Genomic DNA, 22,902 nt, shown 5'->3' with positions numbered 1-22,902 from the left:
AGACATGTAAACTTAATGTAGTTCATTGGGAAGCACACACTGTAGGGTGCTGCCTTGGTTTAAAGACATGTAAACATTATGTAGTCCATTGGACAGCACATATACTATAGGGCAGGGGTCGGGAACCTTTTTGGCTACGAGAGCCATGAAGGCCAGATATTTTAAAATGTGTATCTGTGAGAGCCATATACATTTTTTTAAACATTGAATGCAATAAAATGTGTGCATTTTTATGTAAGACAAACAGTTTTAGATATAATGGGCTCTAATTATGTAGACCAGGCACACTACCCCACGCCAATGGGGTGTGGCCAGCACACTTTCGTGAGCAGCGCAGTGTCTAATAATAAATCTAATACTTGTTGCCATTAATACAACTTCTGCTGCTGCATGGTTTTGCACCATACTCCGTACATGTATTTCATTCTTTTGGCCATCTTCGTCAGAAGGCTTGGTTCTGCAGCTTTAGCTAGGTGACTATTTGACTAAAGGAGGAAAGTTTATATTTACATGTTGACATCTCAATGACCGAGGTAGACTACCGCATTACCAAGTAATAATCGAGTTTTGGTGTTTGACCTGGAAAATATCATCAGGAAAGATAGATATGGTCGGCCGTATATATAAATGGACGGATTAAAATGCATAAGAAAGTTGTTGATTTTGAATATTATTTTTAACAGTCATTTCCGTGATGTTTACTTAAAAATGTTAGCAAAAATACATTTTTATTGTGGTAAGAAACGCTTGAGAGCCAGATACAGTCATCAAAAGAGCCCTACCTGGCTCCCGAGCCATAGGTTCCCTACCTCTGCTATAGGGCGATGCCTTGGTTAAAAGACATATAAACACCATGTAGTCCATTGGACAGCACATACTGTAGGGTGCTGCCTTGGTTAAAAGACACGTAAACATAATGTAGTCCATTGGACAGCACATATACTATAGGGCGATGCCTTGGTTAAAAGACATATAAACACCATGTAGTCCATTGGGAAGCACATACTGTAGGGTGCTGCCTTGGTTAAAAGACATGTAAACATAATGTAGTTCATTGGGAAGCACATACTGTAGGGTGCTGCCTTGGTTAAAAGACATATAAACACCATGTAGTCCATTGGGAAGCACATACTGTAGGGTGCTGCCTTGGTTAAAAGACATATAAACACCATGTAGTCCATTGGGAAGTACTGTAGGGTGCTGCCTTGGTTAAAAGACATATAAACACCATGTAGTCCATTGGGAAGCACATACTGTAGGGTGCTGCCTTGGTTAAAAGACATATAAACACCATGTAGTCCATTGGGAAGCACATACTGTAGGGTGCTGGCCTGGTTAAAAGACATGTAAACATCATGTAGTTCATTGGGAAGCACATACTGTAGGGTGGTGCCTTGGTTAAAAGACATGTAAACATCATGTAGTTCATTGGGAAGCACATAGTGCAGGGTGGTTCCTTGGTTAAAAGACATGTAAACATCATGTAGCCCATTGGACAGCACATACTGACATACTGTGGGGTGGTTCCTTGGTTAAAAAACATGTAAACATCATGTAGTACATGTTCCAAAGTCTGTGTTCCAAAGTGTATTTGTTTAACAGCGATCTCTGTGATTTCCAAGTGTCAATAAACGCAGCAACAACTTATGGCTGAGGAGTTCCTTGATGTACCTGAAGGCACCACACAATTTTAGCTAGCTCAGCGATGGTAGCTACTTAGCTAGTTAGCTCGTTTAGCGCTTGGTTCCCAGGTGGAGAATGAAGTGACCACTCAACAAGGTGAGTTTGATTATGATGATGATGATGATGTGCATTGGGAGACTTGGGAGAGAGGAGAGCAATGAGAGACCCCCCCCCATCCGACTTTAGTTAGCAGTTTGTATAAATGCATGTGTTCCTTGTTTAGACCACACACACACACACACACACACACGTATTGCTCGAAGAGCCCATCCACCTGCATAATAAAGGAGATGGATTGATTCTCTGACCAGAATCTTTCCATGCTGTCCCCTACCCTTTCTTAACATCTATTGCAAATATAGGACTCCTTACTGGCCCAAATCAGGCACTGAATACGATAGATCGATAGATACACAGATCAACCACGTTTACAGACAAATACAACAAATGAAGAGTCGAACAAAACAGCAGATAGATATTATTGATACTCGTGTGTCAATGTTGTGCAATCAGAGCATCAAAGCGCACAGTCCACATTGCCCCCTAGCGGCCGGTTTTCGATGGTGCCAAGACAGCTTGTCTAACACAGTCCCAACACCTCATGGAGGAATGCACTTGATTTGTAGCACTCAAGCCATACACACTTCTTAATAATAATAATAATAATAATAATAATAATGATAATAAATAGGCAGTAGCTGGTGTGCATGTTTATTTTTACATTTCTTAGAATCACACAATAATGGACTAAAGGTGAGCAGCCTTTAGATCATTAAGAAAAAAACAGAAGCTGAGGGTGATGCTGTATGGAAAGATCTGTTGCCATGGCAATGTAGTGATGAAGGGCGTGCAGGGCTCATGTTGGGGTCATACAGAGTTCACAGCTGTGGGTGTGTGTGAGCTCCTGATACATGTTGAGATAAATCAACCGATGCACCCCCCACCCCAATACTGTACCGCTATACTGTACGGTGTATTAAAAAGAAGTGAAAGTATCTCATGTGCACCCCGCATAGCAAAGGTGTCCTAACTTTTTCCATTGAAAATCAAATTTTTTTTTTTTAAAACCAACCCATGTAGATATTTTTTATACTTCCAGAAAAATTCAACTTGATGATTCTGATTTTCTTAATATGCTGATGCCGTTACCCTGACAACTGGTCTTTCTTTCTGTGTTGCTTTTTTTACATGTTCATCCATGAATTGTATTTTAAGAATGTAACCAAGGGCCAGTAAAAAGACAGCTGCGGCCTGTAAATGGCCCCCGGGCCGCACTTTGGAAACACCTTCCACAGAGTTTTTTTTTATTGTGAAAAGACCTGAAAGGAAGTGAAGGGTGTAGGTGGGTGATGTGTGAAGGCTAAGAATGAAAGGTGTGTTTTGTGTGTCCCATGGCTTGCGGCCAAGTGTCAAATGCTGTTTCCGTGGTGACGCTTGAACCAGGAACAAACAAACAAAGACATCAGCCAATCAAAGATGGGCTGACCGGGACTGTAGCCTAGGTGTTGAATTAACGTCTCAGACGCAAACTGTTGCCTTTAGTCCAAGTGAAGGTCATATTCTTCTACTCTTCTGTAGCAAAGTCTGTTATTTTCAAATGTCCTTTTTTATGTGAGCTAGAAAACATGGATGACACTGCATCTTGGTGGTCATGGTATCAGTGTGTGTGTGTGGTGAAAAATTGATCTGTTTATTTATTTGGTCACCCCCACAGGAGTACCAATTACAGATAATAATAAATACATTGTACATGATGTTTCACACTGCACTGCCCCCCACAGACCAAGCTGCAGATCTACAAGACAAAACATCTCAGCCTCTCCTCATCTAGTGGCTGTTCTGCAAGGGGGAGAAAAAGCCGGGGAACCGCTGAAGAAGGAGGAGAGAAGGTATTTGATCACCTGCTGTGGTGGAGGTTTACCCTCTTCCAAAGATTATGGTATGTTTTGTATAAGAATAAATAGACAGAATGTCAAAAACAATAAAAAAAAGGGTGGAGCTACTCCTTAAAATGCACTAAAAAGTCCCCTATTATATTGAAAGTATTATATGAAAGATAAGCACTTTAATGCTTTGTATTTTGACATTTCCTAGCATTTCGTTAATTTCCTTTACTTTGGCTGACATCATATAAAACATGACATTAAATGGCGGTGTTAAAAATATCGAACTTTCATTTAAATCCATCCATTTGTTTTCTAGCACCATGCAAGTGGCCCGGCCAGCTGGCCTTTCCACATTTTCCATATTTTACTTCATTATTTCTGAATCATACGATAGCCTAGCCGGGTCACTGCGAGGTCAAGGAGTATACTTCCCACTTTTCATCAAACAGTCAGCGAGCTAAGAAAGCTCTGGTGTACGGTGCAAAACCATGCAGCATCATTCATGGTATTTGATTATCACATGTATGTGATGAATACGTTACCTTACATGGAGCCCAGCAAATAATTAGAGATTGTTAAAATGTGTGTAGGCTGTGAGGAAAGAGCATTTGTGTGTGTGTGTGTGTGTGTGTGTGTGTGTACACACATTTGTTTGCTGTGAGGATTGACGGTGGATGTATGTTTGTGACTCACACCTTTTAGAACCATGGAAGCGGGTGGAGCGTTGTTCAATGAAGCGTAAAGGATCATGTGTGTTTACGTGTGTTTGATTGACAGATGAATGGGAGCATAGTTGACCTGCGTCTCATTGACTTTTGTCTTTATTTTTCCATCCATTCCACTGTGTTGCAACACATATGGCGTATATGTGCTCATTCTCCACTTAGTACGTGTACTGCATGTATGTTCATGTGCGGAAGTGGATGTTTCCAACCTTGGGTTTGGAAGTGCGGACCAAAACGTGATATGCTTGAAATAGTTTAGCAAGGTTTAAGTCCATCCATCTCCGAATAGGAACCCTGTTGTGCTTTCTTGGGTGTAAACCCAAGGATGTTAGGCATCAACCGTCTCCTCCGATATCCAGAAGTTGACATATACAGAGACTATGTGTGTGTTTGTGTGTGTGTTTGCACCCGCCAAGATGGCATCGTGATGGTTAGTCATGTTTCTCCTATTCAACATTTCTCCTTCAAAGCAGAGGGAAAATATTCCATTCCCAGATGTAGTCATTCGCGACATTAAGCAAGGGACAGGAAGTGCTTCTACCTGAAGGTTACTGTGACCCGAGAGTGACTCTGAGAGATGCCACCGCCCTCTCCCCGCCGTTCGTCCAATCACGTGCTGTTTCTCACCCTCGGGCTTTCTCTTTGATCCCGGCACACATCCTCTTGCCACTTCCTCTCCAGCTGCAGTGGGCGGGGCCTACCCTCTTTGATCACGTTCTGATGAATCATGTGACCACGTCCGGCGGTCAGCCAATGGCGTTAGGCGTTATGTGATGTGTTGTGAGGGTGTTTGGGTGCTGGAAAACAGAAGTGCAAAACACTGCAGGCTGAATTTTAACAAGTCGTATACGTAACTCAAGCTTTTTAATCCGAATCCAAATTGTTTTATTACAACACTTGATGAGGCTTTGGTACAAAGTCGAGTGGGGGTTTGTTTACAAAGACGTGTGGGATGGATGGACAAATATTATATTTCTGACATATTTGGTTGGTTTTTAATCCTTGGCTTTGAGTAGTGAAGATTATTGTTTACTTTACGGTTCTACTTTCACTTGCATTTCAAGTTTATTTCATCACAACACTGCTTCTTTCTGTCAAGTCAGTGTGACCTTGCTCACTTCAACCATACTTGGCTACGGGCGAGAGAGAGGCAAGGAGGACTTTCAGTATTAGAGCAGACCTGCCGACATGTATACATTTGTGGTAGTTTTAATACACTTCACTGCTTCAGTCCATATGCTACAGATAAATACATTCATGTTAGCACTTTCTCAATAGTACTTCTAACTGGGGGGGCATGACAAAATATAATTGAGAGCCATTGGGTTAGAGTTAGTTTTAGTGGGTTAGCATTAGGGTTAATGGTGTTGCTTTTATTGTGATGGCGGCCATCTTGTATTTGTGACATTCTTCTCCTGCTACTGTGGTTGGAGTTTGATTCTTCATGGCTTGGAGGACATCTGCTGGTGACCGCAGTGTTGGAACATGTGAGGAGATCAATGTGGGCTTTTGCTTACAACTTGAGAGGAACTGCTTTTTGGAATTCCACCATCGACTAAACATGCCTGGGCTGATTTAGGAAACACAACGCCCACTACTCAAAAAGTGCCCCCATCCCTCAATCTAGGGAATCATATTTTTGGAAGGAAGGTGGTGTCTAGCCACCCCCCCCCCCCCCCCCCCCCCCACTTCAACATCATCCTCAAACTCGTCTAAAGAGCGCCCCCTGGTGTCTCATCTCGCTCTCCTCTCTGCTCATCTTTTGTTTTTGCTCCTCGTGACACTTTTCCTCACCTCTCAAAGGTCACTTGGAGGTCGAAGTTGACAAAGTTCAGCGTCTCGTTTCTTTGACTGAGACTGATTGCTTCCTATTTGGACCATCGACATGCGAACAAAGCCTGACACTGTGTGTGTGTGTGTGTGTGTGTGTGTGTGTGTACAGCTACATCTGCATGTCTTAGAAACATATGACCAATCATCCAAAATCAATTGATGAAATAGGAAGTAGAACAGAGAGAAAGTCATTATAGTAGTAGTAGTAGTAGTAGTAGTAGTTTTCGTTTCATCTTTATTGTGTGAATGTTGTTGATCATTCACACTTGTATTATGAACACATATATTACTACTAGGTTTATAATAACACATGTTATTGTTAAACAGGTTAGTATGATGTTAATGTTATTTTATTATTAACACACATTATAGTTATGTTAATATTAACACAGTCATTGTTGACATTTTTGTTATTGTTGTTATTAAGACACACCTGCATCTTATCATGTTTTTATTAACAATGTTCTTAGCAAATATGTTATTAACACATAGTATAATTATTTTATTAAGTTATTATTAACAGACATATTTGTTATTATACACAAATCTTATTAAAATATATATACAGTAAACACAAGATGATGAGCTGCACCACAATTCTTCTATTTATTATTTATTCTGCCTGGCAACATTTCTTTGAAAATAAATTCTACCGTTCTCCATATTTTCAGACACGAAAAGTTGAGCTCATTGAAAACGTGTAGGCTACCTATTCCTGGTTTTCCCAGAATTCCACAAAGCTTTTGAGGTCAGCGTTCATTCCACAAACGGCCTAGTTGGCCTACGCCAACGTCTACAACCGAGCATCCCGAACGCCAATGCACAGCAGAGTCACAGACCCCTAAGGCAAACCTTCACCCTTGCTGACCCCGCTCCCAGTTCAAGGTCAGTTCAGAGGTCGAGCGTGGTCGTGGTGTAAACGTTGACGTGGCCGTGGGTGGTCAGGCTGGTGTGAAAGGTTTCTATATGATTCACTCATCCTGTTTGAAAAATAAATATCTTGCTAAATAGTAGCACATATTCAACAGTAGGAAATGTGAAAATAATGTAGCAATCATTCACAATAAATGAAAGTCATGACGGCAAGACGAAAAATCTCAACTTCCTCCCCTCGAGAGTGCCTTTTTTTATTTAAAAAATAAAAAACACATCTAGATTGAATTTAGTGAGGTTTTCCTGACTAAGACCTGCATATATTGTGAAATTTTTAATTTAGTAAAGAGGCTAAAAGCAAAGCATACAGGTATTTGAAGAAGCGTTCAATTGTAGCTTTAGAATAAAGCAAAAAAAAAAAAAACAACCAATCAATAAAATACTTAATATCATAATACATAACAAACAGTGTTTCATGACGATTTAAATGTCAACACTGTTTGTGAAAAATATATCTTACTTTCACCCCACTGGTGGCATTTGAACTTTATGATTAACACTCCACCCGTTTGTTCCTCTATTGACGTGATTGGATATTTCATAAATACAAATGAAAACAAACGCGCACACACACACACACACACGGAGTATTCACACGGCCTTTGCAGGCCAAAAGTACGTCGCTTTTTCTCTCTACGTTATCATTTCATTCAGTCGGGGTGTTCTAAATAAAATAAATATTTTTGCAAAATAATAGAACATTTGACAAATGTGAAAATAATTATATGCTCATTTCATAAATCACATTTTGCTTACCTTTAAAATTACAATATTCCATTTATAAATAATTCATAAAAATTAAGACTCCATTAATAAACACATCCATGATAAAAAAGCAAATATATGTAGTATTTGTACTATATATTGTGTATGAATTACAACAGTTACAGCATGTATGGGGCTTGCTATATGTTCTAACTTTATAAATATTATTATAAAACAATCATTTTAAAATAATCATAATGTATATCGAAGAAGAAAATGTATTTGTCTCTCCGTGTGGCAATTGGTTTGCAGCAGAAAACACTCCTACATACAATACAAATCTTTACAATACAAATATAAATACAATACAATCCAATACAAATTTTTCAGGTAAGGCAGGACCCCCCTCTGAAAAATGTGGAATATTCCCCAGGTCACATGGTGCACAGGAAGTTGCAGATCCTTTGCAAGTTCCCTTTTTTTCTGGAATAGAAAAATATGTGAAAAAATACTTATATCTTCTTATTAATTATTTATAGTAATTATTACATATTCACCAATGAGAGTCACATTAAACACATAAGCATTTTAAAGGCTGTTATTTGTCAGTAAAAATAACATTTCTTTCAAACCCGCCAAAGACGTTCCTAAATTCCTACATGATAATCATGCTAACATGTCATATTTCCTTCTTGGGTGCATTGATTTCACATAGCAACATAGAAAGAAACGCTACAACTAGCCTCAAAAACAAAACAACGGCCCCAATATGTAGCGTTACCTTTGGCTAGTGACCTGAGGTGTTGGGAGCCAATGTGTGCTCAAGCTTGCTAGTGTGGCGAGGTGTCACTACACCAGTAATGTAGTTCTTGGCTGTAACAATGTTCATAAGACTAATAATAACAGTGTTTTATATGCAGATCATATGATGGAAATGGAGCCTTGTTGCCGCTTTTTGGGGGTGCGTCCCATTACGTGCATTCTGAGCTGCCTCTGTTTACCTGTTTTTATATCTTTAGAAGGCACAGAAACAAGAAATATATGTTTATGTCGCTCATAATGATAGACAGAAAGGTAGGCTGATTTAGATTCTATACCGTCTTTTTTTTTAAATTTGAGGACATGCTAGCATGTAGCGATGGGTGCTGGCTTGCGGTGATGGATGCCAGCATGTAGCGATGGATGCTAGCATGTCGCGATGGCCTAGCCGCCCCATGTTGGGCTCGCCGAGCAGTTCATCTCCTGCTGAGAGAAAGAAGGCTGTGAGGGAAAGGTGGAAAGAAAGGAGGGCGGTGTCAGGAAGAGGAAGACGAAGAGGAAGGACAAAAGCAACAATGAAGGCCGGATTAAGGATGGACAGAAGAGCGGAGACAGCCAGGGAGGTTAACCACAGTTCAAGGGTTCAATTTTTGTTCACGTGCATGCGAGCCCTCCAGTCTGTTATCAGGTAGTTAACAGATGGGAATCAATCAGTGTGTGTGTTTGTGTGTGTGTGTGTGTGTGTGTGTGTGTGTGTGTGTGTGTGAGTAGTTGGGCATTATAGCGTAGGCCTTGGCAGAAATTGGCGTGATGTGTGTGTCTGGGTAACCACCTTAACCCCAGGAGCTTTCTAGTCTTGTTTAGGTCTTCCATTTTCTCATAATGACTTCAGCCCATGCCTGGCTTGTTTTCTGCATGTGTGTGCGTGTGTGTGTGTGTGTGTACACGATACCACAATAGGAGCGCCATTAGCCGGCTTCCCTGGGTTACAAATTTGATGTCACTCGCCCCAGTGAAGATGAGACACACTTACACACAAACGCGCGCACACACACACACACACACATACACACACGTGCAGCGATATGGTAATTTGAACTTTGTTTCACCCGAAAATGCCGCATTTGACCCGAGCTTGTACACTTCTCCACCAGTCCGTCTCTCCCATGTGCCTTCCTGCTCGCTTTTCTTTAACCCGACAAAACAAAAACACCCTAATATGCCAGTGATGAGAAATATATTCAGAAGAAACACACAAACGTGTCCTCAACACGCTGACTTGAACTCACCACGACCCTGAAATGTCTGTGTTAGGTAAAGTAGCTATTTCTCCTTGGAACCTTTTGCAGGAAGAAATATACATGTTTAAAATATGTCATAAAATAAGAATACATTTTGCTTTCATGTTCAAATAAGCGAATTAAATGTGAAAAATAGAAAACAATAAGACAAGAGCGAGCGTTATATAAAAGATGGAGAGTAAAGATAGAAACAATCTTGTGATGAGTGTGATTGTGACTTGTTGCCAATGAAAAGGAAGTGGACACGTGCGGACCGCTTGTCGCCAGGTGCGCTTTACCTTTGGACCAATCTCTTTCTCCTTTACATTTAGTGGGTGTGGCTTCAATTGCTGTGCCTTTGGGAATTACGCTAACAAGAACTTGGAGTGATGGTCTTTGTTGCCATCTGGTGGGCTTCAGGCATAGCTCCACTTTCCATTGGCATCTTCTGTCATATCCCACTCATGAGTGTCACCCCATCACACCCACCCGAGGCGCTCTGGGGCCGCCCCAGGTCCCACTGGTCCAATGATGACCACATCTATGCGGATGCAGGAAATGATCCAACTATTGTGATGGTCTGATGGTTTGTGTTGTTGATGCTAAGCTATCATGTCATGTCAAGGAACTGTCTGAAGTCAAATTTGAAAAAGACCAAGGAGATGATTGTGGATTTCAGGAGGCACAGATGCCAGCCTCCATTCTCTCTCAAAGAAAGGAGTCTACCAGACTAGATCTGTTCAATCCCATAACGACAGTGTTCCCCCGCTTTCCTGGAGTCCAGATTGGTGACTAGGACCTAGCCGACCTGGACTATGCTGAGGACAACCACCCTGTTCTGCTGCTCCTACATTAAGCTGGAGGGAGCCCTTTGCGTGTTCAGTGAGGAGGCACTCAAGCTGGAACTGCATGTTGGTCCAAAACCAACCCAATACCTGGGCTCAAAAGTAACTGACCGGACCGGCTTCTGGTGTCATGAAAAGTCTCTGGACACCACGATGGAGAAAGCATGACCAAGGTCCAGATCTACAACGCCGCCATCTTCACAGTGTTCCTTTTATATGGCAGAGATCTGGCCTCTCCAGAGCACCACGGATCCATGACTTTGAGTCCTGCGCCCATTCAGGGTGTGCTGGGGTATGACCATGTCTCCAGTGAGGAGCAAAACCGAAGAACCAACCAGCTCAGCATCCTCTACTGTCCTCCTGACCAACCCACTCGAGTCATTAAGAATTTTCATCCACCAACAGACGGTTGGACCACATACCCACTGGTCTGATGTTGTCAACCAAGACCTTCAGGTTTCATCAGGCGATAGCGACTCTATTCTACGTTTATTTACGATGCTCATCAGCTGTTGTACGCCTATCAGTGGAAGCCGCAGCGTGGTGACGTCAACGCTCACGTGTTGGCCGATGCCAAGAATGTTATCTCTCCGTTGCACGCACACGTCACGCGTACATGACTCTCATTGCGTCTCACATCTGCACGTGCACACTGATTGATCGACTGGTATCAGGACAGTCTGAGGTTTGGGAAGTTAACCATCTCTCGATTGTTCTGGTTGATTTGGCAAACTAGTTCTTTGTTTTCTGGTTAAATTTGCCAGGACATGACCAGGTTCTTTCCATGCTATGCTAACTATTCCATGCCATTCTTCCAAAATACCCACATCCAACTAAAGGTCTGATTAGGTCTGGTCTTGACCCAAATCACTGTCATTGGCGGGGGTGTTATAGCTGTTTTGAAAGCAAAACAGCAGCATCAGCGTCCTCCGAATCCCACAATGGTGCCTTTGTTTATCAATATAAAGCCAAAGTATGCATATATTTACTTTTATACTTTTATACACAGAAAAGGTAATTTCAGTATGCAGCAATGCCGTGTTTGCCATGCATTCATTCATTCATTTTGTACCGCTTACCTCACAAGGGTCGCGGGGGGTGCTGGAGCCTAGCCCTGTCTTCGGGCGAGAGGCGGGGTACACCCTGAACTGGTCGCCAGCCAATCACAGGGCACATATAGACAAACAACCATTCACACTCACATTCATACCTATGGACAATTTGGTGTCGCCAATTAACCTAGCATGTTTTTGGAATGTGGGAGGAAACCGGAGTCCCCGGAGAAAAACCTTGCATGCACGGGGAGAACATGCTAACTCCACACAGAGATGGCCGAGGGAGGAATTGAACTCGGGTCTCCTAGCTGTGAGGCCTGCACGCTAACCACTAGACCGCCGTGCAGCCCTGTTTGCCATGCAATTATGTGAAAATAACAGCACAGAATTTTTGTCATTTGTCGGCAATGAACCAATACGCTGAAACCGGAGTTTTCCTAAATTTCCAACCTGGCCGGAGTGTAAATTCACTGTTGAGGCCACTAATATTACTGTATGTGATATTGGATTGGGGGGAAAAGGCAACATTTAGGATTGCTAAAAACCACTCATGTAAACACACGTAAATAAATCTAACGCACAGATGGTGTGTGTGTATGTGTGTGTGTGTGTGTGTGTGGTGATTTACAGCCTTTGACATGGCGGGATGAGGAGGAAATTGAAATCTAAAACTAGAAGGCATCAATCTCCACACAGACACACAAAGAAACCCAGCAGCTGTTGCTCTAATGAGGTCTGCGATGCACAACACACTTATCACCATCTCTGGGCACTGTCTGCTAATTCAAAGATCGATGCTTCAGTTTATGGATTCTTTATTGGTATTATATTTCACCCCATATTCTGCATTCGAGCTTTGATTGGCATATTTCACCACCTGTTAGAGATTTCAGGCGGTGAGGTACTACATTTCAGCAAATGACAAAAATAGCAGTAGCGCTGGTCATCATTTGCGTCGTACATTACAGCCATCAAATGTTATTATTTATTATGCAGTGTGTAGAAACAACCTCAAATTAAAAGCATAAAATGACTCCAGAGCCGCCATCCATCAGGACAAGCCTGGAGTTTGTTTTTCAAAGAGAGGATTAGAATGTTTGATGTGTGTGATAACAGGCTAGCATGTTCTAGCATGAATTAAGTGGCATGAGGTTGTGGACCAGGCACATCTGCATAGTAGGACTCGGTAACATCATCAAATCTTACTTTCATGCGTTCCCACGTGGCATCAGCATTTGGGAACAAATCTAATGCCAAAGTATAGTAAAAGTATACGGAATATTATTCATTAATTTTCTACTGCTTTTTCCTCACGAGGGTCGCGGGGGTGCTGGAGCCTATCCCAGCTGTCTTCGGGCGAGAGGCGGGGTACACCCTGGACTGGTCGCCAGCCAATCACAGGGCACATATAGACAAACAACCATTCATACTCACATTCATACCTATGGACAATTTGGAGTCGCCAATTAACCTAGCATGTTTTTGGAATGTGGGAGGAAACCGGAGTACCCGGAGAAAACCCACACATGCACGGGGAGAACATGCAAGCTCCACACAGAGATGGCCGAGAGTGGAATTGAACCCTGGTCTCCTAGCTGTGAGGTCTGCACGCTAACCACTAGACCGCCGTGCCGCCCAGTATACGGAATAGTATAGTAAAAGTATAGTAAAGTATACGGAATATAGTTGTCTATCTGTGCAGTGTGGGAGAATGTTAAATGGTACTTTCAAGGTCCGTCCAACAAAGCAACAAACAAACATGCACAAACTGCAGGATTTCTAACTGTAAAAAAAATATATATTTCCAAAATTAATACACATTTACAATATATCAAATTTGATGTAGTATTCAAAAATGTATTTTTTCTACTAATTTGGGTAGTACAAATGTAAATGTGACTATAGGGGTGTTATTTTATGTCTTGATGACTCTAATAATGTTAACAAGTGTATTTAGAAGAGTGTTTTCTACAGTATAACTATGAAAATATTCCATTTATGAATACTGAATCCTACTTTGTATAAATTCTACTGATTACAGTCGGGTCCGGAACCAATTACCCACCATAAACGATGGATGATTGGACCTCTCTTACACAGCTTCTTTAGGCTGCTTCTTCCCCAAAAAACAACAAAAGGCCAATAAAAAGCAAAACAGCTGATAATTTCAGTCACTGAACTCTCAAACTCTAGCGGACTCAGCTACCATGAGGTGGCACACGGTGTTGACAGCAGACAATGGTGGACATCCTCCACAACTCTGCAGATGATCGACCTCCATCAGGGAGGCCGGGATGGTCTGACATCACCTGCGGGATTGGTTCCTCTCAGCCTCCCCCGCTTTCTTTCATTTTTCTTACCACCTGTCTTACTTTTTTTTTTTTTCCACAGTACCCTCGTTTCTTCCATCTGTGCAGGAGACGAGAGGAACTGGAGCTCATTAAACCAACCTGAGTGTGGTGTGCGTGCGGGTGTCCTAATATTCATGCAAAGTGTGAGTTTTATAGCAGATATGTGGTGTACTGTATATACACGTGTATGCTTCTCTTTGCTGCTGCATAGGAATGGCAGCACAGCAGTTTGGAGGCTGGTTCATTGGGAGGTCAAAGTCAAACACACACACACACACACACACACACACACTGAGTGACTGTCAAAAAAGATAAATGACACTCCAATGAAGTGCTTTTTTGGTACATATATAAATGGAGCTGAGGTTGGCCATGCAGGTTTATGCATAAATACACATGAGGAGAGATTACATTCCTTTTCTGAGGTTAAAGTTTAGAATGTGCAAATGCTCTAACTATGCTTACAAACTACTTATGTGCTGTCGGATGAAAAAACACCCCAGATGTTCCCCAAAGTCCCGATAAGTATGCAATTTTCTTTCAAAAAATGCACATTGTAGCATTTCCTGGGGGAAACCTATTATGGTATCCAGTTTGATTTACACTGCGTATGTAAACAAAATTCATTCATTTTCTACCGCTTATCCTCACAAGCATCTCGGGGGTGCTGGAGCCTATCCCAGCTGTCTTCAGGGCAAGAGGCGGGGTACACCCTGAACCGGTCGCCAGCCAATCACAGGGCACATATAGGCAAACAACCATTCACACTCACATTCATACCTATGGACAATTTGAGTCGCCAATTAACCTAGCATGTTTTTGGAATGTGGGAGGAAACCGGAGTACCTGGAGAAAACCCACGCATGCATAGGGAGAACATGCAAACACAGAGATGGCCGAGGGTGGAATTGAAGCCGGGTCTCCTAGCTGTGAGGTCTGCATGCTAACCACTCGACCGCCGTGCAGCCCTGTCAACAAAATAACTGCTAAAAATATGACATTTGGCAAAGGCCCCACAAAAGGATTAAACCATTCTGGTCTGGGTGTGCTGCTACCTTACGGGTACTACCTTGGATCCCGCACCATCACCTCAGACTACAGTTGTCCTATCTAGAACTGCCCTACCTTGTCTTTTAGCATGAAGGCATTACAGACCAAAGGTCTGATCCAACGCAATGACCTGTAAGGAAGACAAAACCGAAGTCAGACATCTTCTACTGTACAGTTCATTGGAAAGAGACTTTGTGGACACCGGGATGTAAATCTCCTGGTGCTAGATCATTCCAGATGCATCATACGATTCAAAAACAATTTCATTAACGTTCAATACTTGTACAAACGATATTCCTGCGGCGGATGAGAAGAGCCTCCCTCTCCCCTCCTATCCTTACCACCTTCTACAGAGGGACCATTGAGAGCCTGCTGACCAACTGCATCTCCGTCTGGTCTGGGAGCTGCAAGGCCTCGGACTGGACGTTACTGCAGAGAGTGGTGAGGACAGCGGAGAAGATCATCGGGACCCAACTCCCCCCCCATTAAGGACATAGCAAACAGCCGGTGTGTATCTAGAGCCCATCGGATCTGCTCTAACCCCACACACCCCCAGCATGGACTGTTCTCTCGCCTGGCATCGGGGAGAAGGCTCTGCAGCATCCGCTGTAGGACGACCAGGTTCAGAGACAGCTACTTCCCCCTGGCCATCAGACTGCTCAATGCCAAATAAGCCCCTCTACCTTTACTTACATTATTATTATTTATTTAAATTATTTAAATTATTTGGGCAATTTACTGTTCACGCTGCACTTTACTTTACATTATGTTGTTCATATTTGGTGTCTATTCTATCTAGTATTTATTCTCCACATTATTATTATTATTATTATTTATTATTACTTATCTTCTTTTGTGTCTGTTATTATATGGGAGCCAGGCAACGACATTTCGTTGGCAATTTCACTACTGTGTTTTTGTGCAATGACAATAAAGGGAGTCTATCTATCTATGATTATATTCCATACAATGGTTCAATTTGTTGATGTAGACGTGAATCTTATATTCTAAGATAAAGTAGGTAAAGGTATAAAGTCTAATTTCTACAGTAATTTCTAATGTGTAAACGATATCACCAAGCATTTTGTACATCGTGCATGTTTGTCTCGGAGTGGACTTGGTTTCCAACATCTGAATTGTACGAACACCCCTGGTGTGTGTGCTTGTGTGTGCGTGTGCTTGTGTAGTATGTCACGGATGACGCAAGGGAGGTGAAGGAGAGGTGAGCGAGTGGAGGTCAACTTGTGGCCAAATCTAAATGCCGCTCCTGTGTAGGATTTAGTCCACCACCACCCCCCCCCCCCCCCCATTACATCTCCGTTTTCAAACATGAATGAATTCATGAATGCGATTATTAACTAAGCCTAAGCCTAAACCCAGGTGATCGAGCGCTCTCCTCCCAATCTTTAGTACATGCTGACTTTATGTCAAAGCTTCCTGAGGCAAGACACCCAACCCCCCACGCTGCTCCGGGTGTTCCCCCGTTAGAAGGTAAATGCTGTCAGTGACTGAGCATCAAAGCGCCGTAAAGGTACAAAAGCGTTATGGGAGCGCTAGCTCATTCACCAGCTGCTGTTACCTTGTCTTTCCCTCTGTCCCCATTGAAATGAAACCGCTAAGCGAGAAGAGCGCAGGCACGGCAACATTATCGTTAATGCTCACCTTGGATTGTGCGGCTGTAATGGCTGCCAGTGTTTGTTGGGGGTTGCATCCTCGTCTCGTCTTCCTTTGCATCCACTTTGCATTGATTTTGCAGTTTGGATGAAAATGCAACAACTCTGTCTCAACCTTCGTGGCTCCACATGACTCAATCACACACACACACACACACACACACACACTTAGTGTCTTGGACAAATGGCAGCGTGACGCCAGGCGCGCCTACATATGCAGCAGTGGTGACGCCAGTCTGTTGGGTCAGTATTGAACTCAAACACTCACTGACCTTCTACTTCATGGCTCTCATCCCTTCACTAGATTGTGTCTCCTTTCATGGCAGGAAGCATCCATTCCATCATGCAATTTAGCCGTAATCAGGTTGAACTATTCAGTCAGCAGGTTACGATGGGCACCAATGTCATATTCATTCATTCATAGGATTTAAGGGTTTGGGGTTAAGTTGAAGGTTTAGAGGTAGGGTTAAGGGGCTAGGTTTAGACTTACGTTTCGGGTTTGATTTAGAGTTAGGATTAAGGGATTAGGTTGAAGGTTTGAGGTAGGGTTAAAGGGCTAGGTTTAGCGTTACAGTTCGGGTTCAGTTTAGAGTTAGGATTAAGGGGTTGGGGTTAGGTTGAAGATTTAGAGTTAGGGTTAATGGGTTAGGTTTAGAGTTAGAATTAAGGGATTAGGTTGAACTTTTGAGGTAGGGTTAAGGGGCTAGGTTTTGAATTACAGTTCGCGTTCGGTTTAGAGTTAGGATTAAGGGGTTAGGTTGAAGGTTAGAGGGAGGGTCAAGGGGTTAGGTTTAGGGTTACGATTGGGGGTAAGGGTTTGATTGAGAGTTAGGGTGAGGGGTTGGGGTTAGGTTGAAGATTAGAGTTAGGGTTAAAGGGTTAGGTTTAGAGTTGGGATTAAGGGGTTGGGGTTAGGTTGAAGGTCAGAGGTAGGGTTAAGGGGCTAGGTTTAGATTTACGGTTAGGGTTCAAGGTTAGAGTTAGAGTTAAGGGGTTTAGGGTTACGGTTAGGGGGTAAGGGTTAGGTTTAGAGTTAGGGTTAAGGGGTTAGCGTGAGTTAGGGTTAAAGGGTTAGGTTTAGAGTTACGGTTAAGGGGTTAGAGTTAGGGGTCAGATGTTAGGTTGAGGGTTAGGGGTTGGGTTCGGGTTTGAAAGGATGACTCTTGCAAACGTTCTTGGTGACGGCACTCTCGCCTCTGAAGACGAGCAGGTGGCCCTGAGCCTCAAAAGGACCCGCCTAGAGCAACCGGCAGTCACTACATGCCTGGAGCCATGGATTGCAGACATCCGGTATTTGATACATGCCATGAAAATCCTAAAACCAAAGTATGAAGACGATTTACACATCCTTCAGTGGAATGTAGAAGGACATGGAAAGATCAGACGCTGAAGATGACACACCTGAACCCCCAAGCACAGCTTCATCGTCAGGGGACAGCAGACTTTTAGAGAGAAGATGGAGAGACAGGAAGGACATAAAGGTTAAAGACTTCATCTTTAGATCAGAAATCGAAGGTCCATGCATCCATCTTCTTCCACTTATCCGAGGTCAGGTCACAGGGGCATCAGCCTAAGCCGGGAAGCCCAGACCTCCGTCTCCTTGACAGCTGTGTCCAGCTCCTCCCGAGGTTTTCCCAAGCCAGTTGAGACATAGTCTCTCCAATGTGTCCTGCGTCTTCCCCGAGGCCTCCTACTGTGCCGTGAACACCTCCCCATGGAAGCATCCAGGAGGCATCCTGACAGAAACCCGAGCCACCTCATCTGACTCCTCCCAATGTGGAGGAGCAGCCTTCTATACTCACAGTTTCTCCTGGATGCTCCTCACCTTATCTCTAAAGTAAAGCCCAGCCGCTCTACAGAGGCCAATGAGAAATTGAAGTTAAGACAAACATCCATCCATCCATCCATTCATTTATTTTCTATGCCACTTATCCTAAGGAAGCAGAAATCAGTTGTTTAACTTCAACCTCTTTCATGTTTTCAACAAAAGATGAACAACTTTGGACGGTACAGTTTCAGCCTGGCCTCTTCTGTCATGGAAATGAATAAATGGACAGTAATTAGAGGAGAATAATATCAAGAATATAGTTGATGAATAGATGTTACATCAATAAATAATAGGAACTACACATCAGTGAACGTAAACCTTGTAATGAATATACTGGATAATAATGCCTCAGTTTAATTGGGAGAGAATGACAATGAATATAGATACATATAATAATATCAAATTAAATATTCTCACCATCTTTGTTGTATTGTCTGTTTTACTCTCTTCATTTATTATTACTTTTCTGTTTATTAACCATAGATTTTTATTTTATTACTCATTTTTAAAATGTTGATGTCTTCCTTTTTCTACACAACCTATATGGTGTTATTTATTTTTTTATTTCTACTGTTATTTGCTCATTGATATTTATTATTTTCAACACTTTCACACAGGAATTGAAGTCAACAAAATACTGTTCTGGATAAATGATAGTGATAGACATGGGTATACAGTAAATGTTATAGGATTCAATCATGTCGTCCTTTTGGAACATTTTGTTGGGTTTTTCAAAAGTAAACATTTGCCTGATTTGCTGCGGTCAGCCGCTTTAGCGGCAAAATCAGGGATGAGCACGTGGCAGCTGTCACAGCCTGGCGGCCTGGTGATGCGTTGTGTTAGGGCGCCTCCCAGTGGCTGCACTGCTGAATGACATTTATTACACTGTACACTCCCACGCCAAAGTTGTTTGCATCGTGTGTGAAATTATTCCACCGGATTTCATGATGCATTGCATTATTGTGGAAGTACCAAGTGTATTCTGTCTCATACGACACATACTTTATGAATTGTATGTAATATTTCAATATTAGTAAGAGTGGGTATGTACCCATAGTATCAATATAGTGTTAATAACAAGAGTTCAGTTTATTTATATTGACAAATATATGTGGTTTTGGTTTTTGTGTTGTTGATATTTTGTTGATCAATGAACTAAAATAATCAAATCAATAATGTTGTAAAATTATAGGTAACAGTATCAGTAATATCGGCAATACTGGCCTCGTATCTGCTTCAGATGTTGTCATTTAAAGGTGCAATCCCAGGCTGTTTTTGTTGATTGCTTTGTATTTGATATTGATATTGATATAAACAGCACCTGAGGGAATAAATGTGCATTTGTTAGCTGCCTCTTTTTACCTGTTTTTATATCTTTACAACACGCAGAAAAGGGAAATACATGTCTCACATAAGGATTGTGGATGATGGAGGAAAAAGTGGACTTGGGGTAATCTGCCAGACATGGAGAGGGAGCCGGAGGGTTCTGCTCAGTCAACCCGAAGTGGGCGAGTCATGATGAAGTGAAAAGAGCCCTCTGAGGAGGGTGATCCAGGACCCCCCACATGTGAGTCTCCGTTCAATGGTCAAATGGATCCTGGTGACAACAGATGGTATCACCTCACATGTCGTGTTTGTTTGCAGGAACCATGTCTGTGTTCCGAAGAAGAACGGGCAAACTTCCTCCCTTTCCTGTTGTTGCACAAAAGAGGGTCTTGCTCTGTCGTCAAGTCGCTTGACGATCACGCATCTTTTGTGAGGCAAGTCAACCAAAAGAGAATTGTGTTTACTGAGAATGATATCAGAATACACAACGATGAGAGAAACATGGCTACCACATGACAGCAGGTCATGTGTCTTTCCCTTTTCCATTGGGAAGACCTCGGTAGTCCTCCATCACGGTCACCGTCCTAAGTCCTCAGTTGTGTTTTTCCCTGATGTCGTCACACACATGAGAATTAATAACATAAAGTATAGCAAACATAACCTCATGTCAAGTTGGCCTCTTAGATGGGTCTGGTCACTAAAACCAAAGATTGGAAGCAACGCTTGACCACGCCCACCGAGACAACCACCCGAGTGGACTGTATACGTATGAAAGTTGGAAGTTTGGACTTGAAAGTGGTGGAGTCAGTCTGTCCACCTCCCGTCCATGGAGCATTCCTTCAAGGGAGTCTTGGTGCCGTGGGAGCGTGTGAAGCACGCAGGTTATTTGTTTTGTGGCCGACATATAAAAGCAGGTGATGCTCCATTGGCTGAAGTAATGTTGCAGAGAAAGCCACGCTTGCGGCCATTAGACAATTAGTCATTCGCTAGCTGCCTCAAGGGTTAGCATCGCCTTTTAAACAACAACAATCCCATACACTGGAGGCCCTTTCTGGACCATGTTAAAGACATGAATACTGTACGGAACATGTGGAATTACCGTCGTCCCTCGCGATATCAAGGTTCAATTATCACTCCCTCATTATGTCATGGTTTTTCCGAGATTAATGAATTAATAAATGATGGATGTTTGGTTGTAGACAATCATCTATTAGTAGCATTCTGGTCACCCCAACAGGAAGAAATAGAGTGGCTACAAAATGTATCTTAAGATTAATATTAAGATATGCCTTTATTCGTCCCTCAGTGGGGAAATTTGTATTGCACAACAGCAAGAGTACAGAATCAGTTAAGCAGTACAAAATACACAATATAGTAAAATAAACAATATAAACAACCCAAGTATTAACAAAAATCAACAGTTTTTCCCAGAGTTATATACAATACAGTATGTATAATAATATGAAACGAGATGAGATATATAACCAGTCTATACACTGAGATCTTGTTAGAGAGTTAATATGAGGCATTATGGAAATACTTCACATAGAACTTAGTATATTGCATTTAAAACCCTTAATATTGCACATGGAGGTTGATCAGATATTGCACAATACAGTAAACCTCGGATATATCGGAAATTCGCTCACAACGGACAGATAAAAAAGAACCAATTTTTCTGTAATGCATTTCCAATAAAAATTCATTGCATTTATCAGATTTTTTATAACGGATTCCGCCTATTTCGGACAAAATCTCCAGTCCCGTTCCAATGCATTTCCATTAAATTTCCCTCGCATATATCGGATGGCCGCATCGTGGCGCTCCGATTCGCCAAATCGTGTCAGGCCGCTGTATGACGTCATTTGCAGCGTTTGCAGCGTTGCCTGCGCGTCCAGGTACATTGGAAACATAGTCAAGGAAGTGCCTTTTTATAACGGATAAAATCCGATTTCCGCATATACCGGATATAAATCCGATATATGCGTAAAACTGACATTTTCCGGTATACGCATATAACGGATTTCGCTTATATCGGACAAAACCAGTGGGAACAATTGAATCCGATATATCCGAGGTTTACTGTATTAACATCAGTCATTACAGTTGAGTAGAACGCAACAATAGAAATACTGTAGAATTAAAGCATACATTTGCTCTTACTTGAGGGCAAACATGGAGCCAATCAGATGCTAACACATAGCCACATTCCAATGAGCCACTCAGGAACGTGTAACACCCCTGTGTGGGTCGGACTCAGGACTAGCCTAACAAGGCAGGGTCTTCCTAGTTGGGGACCTTCTTGTTTCTTCCTTGGTTGGCAGAGGTCCGGGACTGTACCATGTGACATCATACACACAATTTCTTCACAAAAAAAAAGAAAATTCAGAAAAGTGTCTTTGACTTAAACTCAAACCTCAAACGTTTGACGTCAAAATGCTAACCGCTTGCTAGCTGAGATGAGATGGACTTGAAGCAATTGTATGTCATATAAGGGAATATTACTTATTATTTTAAACTTATTATTATTATACTGTAATGTTGTTTTATATGCTTATGTGCAGTATATGTGTTTACGAATATTTGAATTCTAATAATGATCAACAAAATCATTGAATGATCTTAGAAATAGTATCAGTGTCTGTATCGGCCATATTGTTTTTACCTGAAACTGAAGATTGAAGTAGAAAATGTCACCCATAATTTTCATGCATCTGTTTTTATGTACTGACAATGAGGCCAAATGTGTATTAAGTGCTGTTATGAAGCTAAACTACTTCATTCTTAGTCAATGAAAGGAACCCGAACCACCCTGCATTGCTCCTCAGATCATTTCTCCTCATTTCAGGGTGGACCATCCCTTTTTTTTTCTCTCATCCCGGTCGCCGGCGCAGTCGTGTTGCAAAGCGGAGGATGCAGCGGCGATGAAAGAGACAACGCTATCTGAAACTAAAGCTGGTGAACAAGCTG

General features: G+C 42.1%; 1 long non-coding RNA gene across 1 annotated transcript; it reads left to right on the top strand.

Annotated features, from left to right (window-relative positions):
- Positions 1 to 1,680: 1,680 nt before the first annotated feature.
- On the top strand, positions 1,681 to 21,596 carry LOC131103796 (uncharacterized). Its single transcript, XR_009119682.1, has 4 exons — positions 1,681 to 1,779; positions 3,465 to 3,572; positions 19,996 to 20,173; positions 20,251 to 21,596. It is a non-coding gene; the product is annotated as an uncharacterized LOC131103796 (long non-coding RNA).
- The last annotated feature ends 1,306 nt before the right edge of the window (positions 21,597 to 22,902 follow it).

This window comes from Doryrhamphus excisus, chromosome 15 (genome assembly GCF_030265055.1).
Source record: "Doryrhamphus excisus isolate RoL2022-K1 chromosome 15, RoL_Dexc_1.0, whole genome shotgun sequence".
Classification (NCBI taxonomy): Eukaryota; Metazoa; Chordata; class Actinopteri; order Syngnathiformes; family Syngnathidae; genus Doryrhamphus; species Doryrhamphus excisus.
The sequence above is the reverse complement of the archived record's forward strand: the minus strand, read 5'-3'. Positions and strand labels throughout refer to the sequence as shown.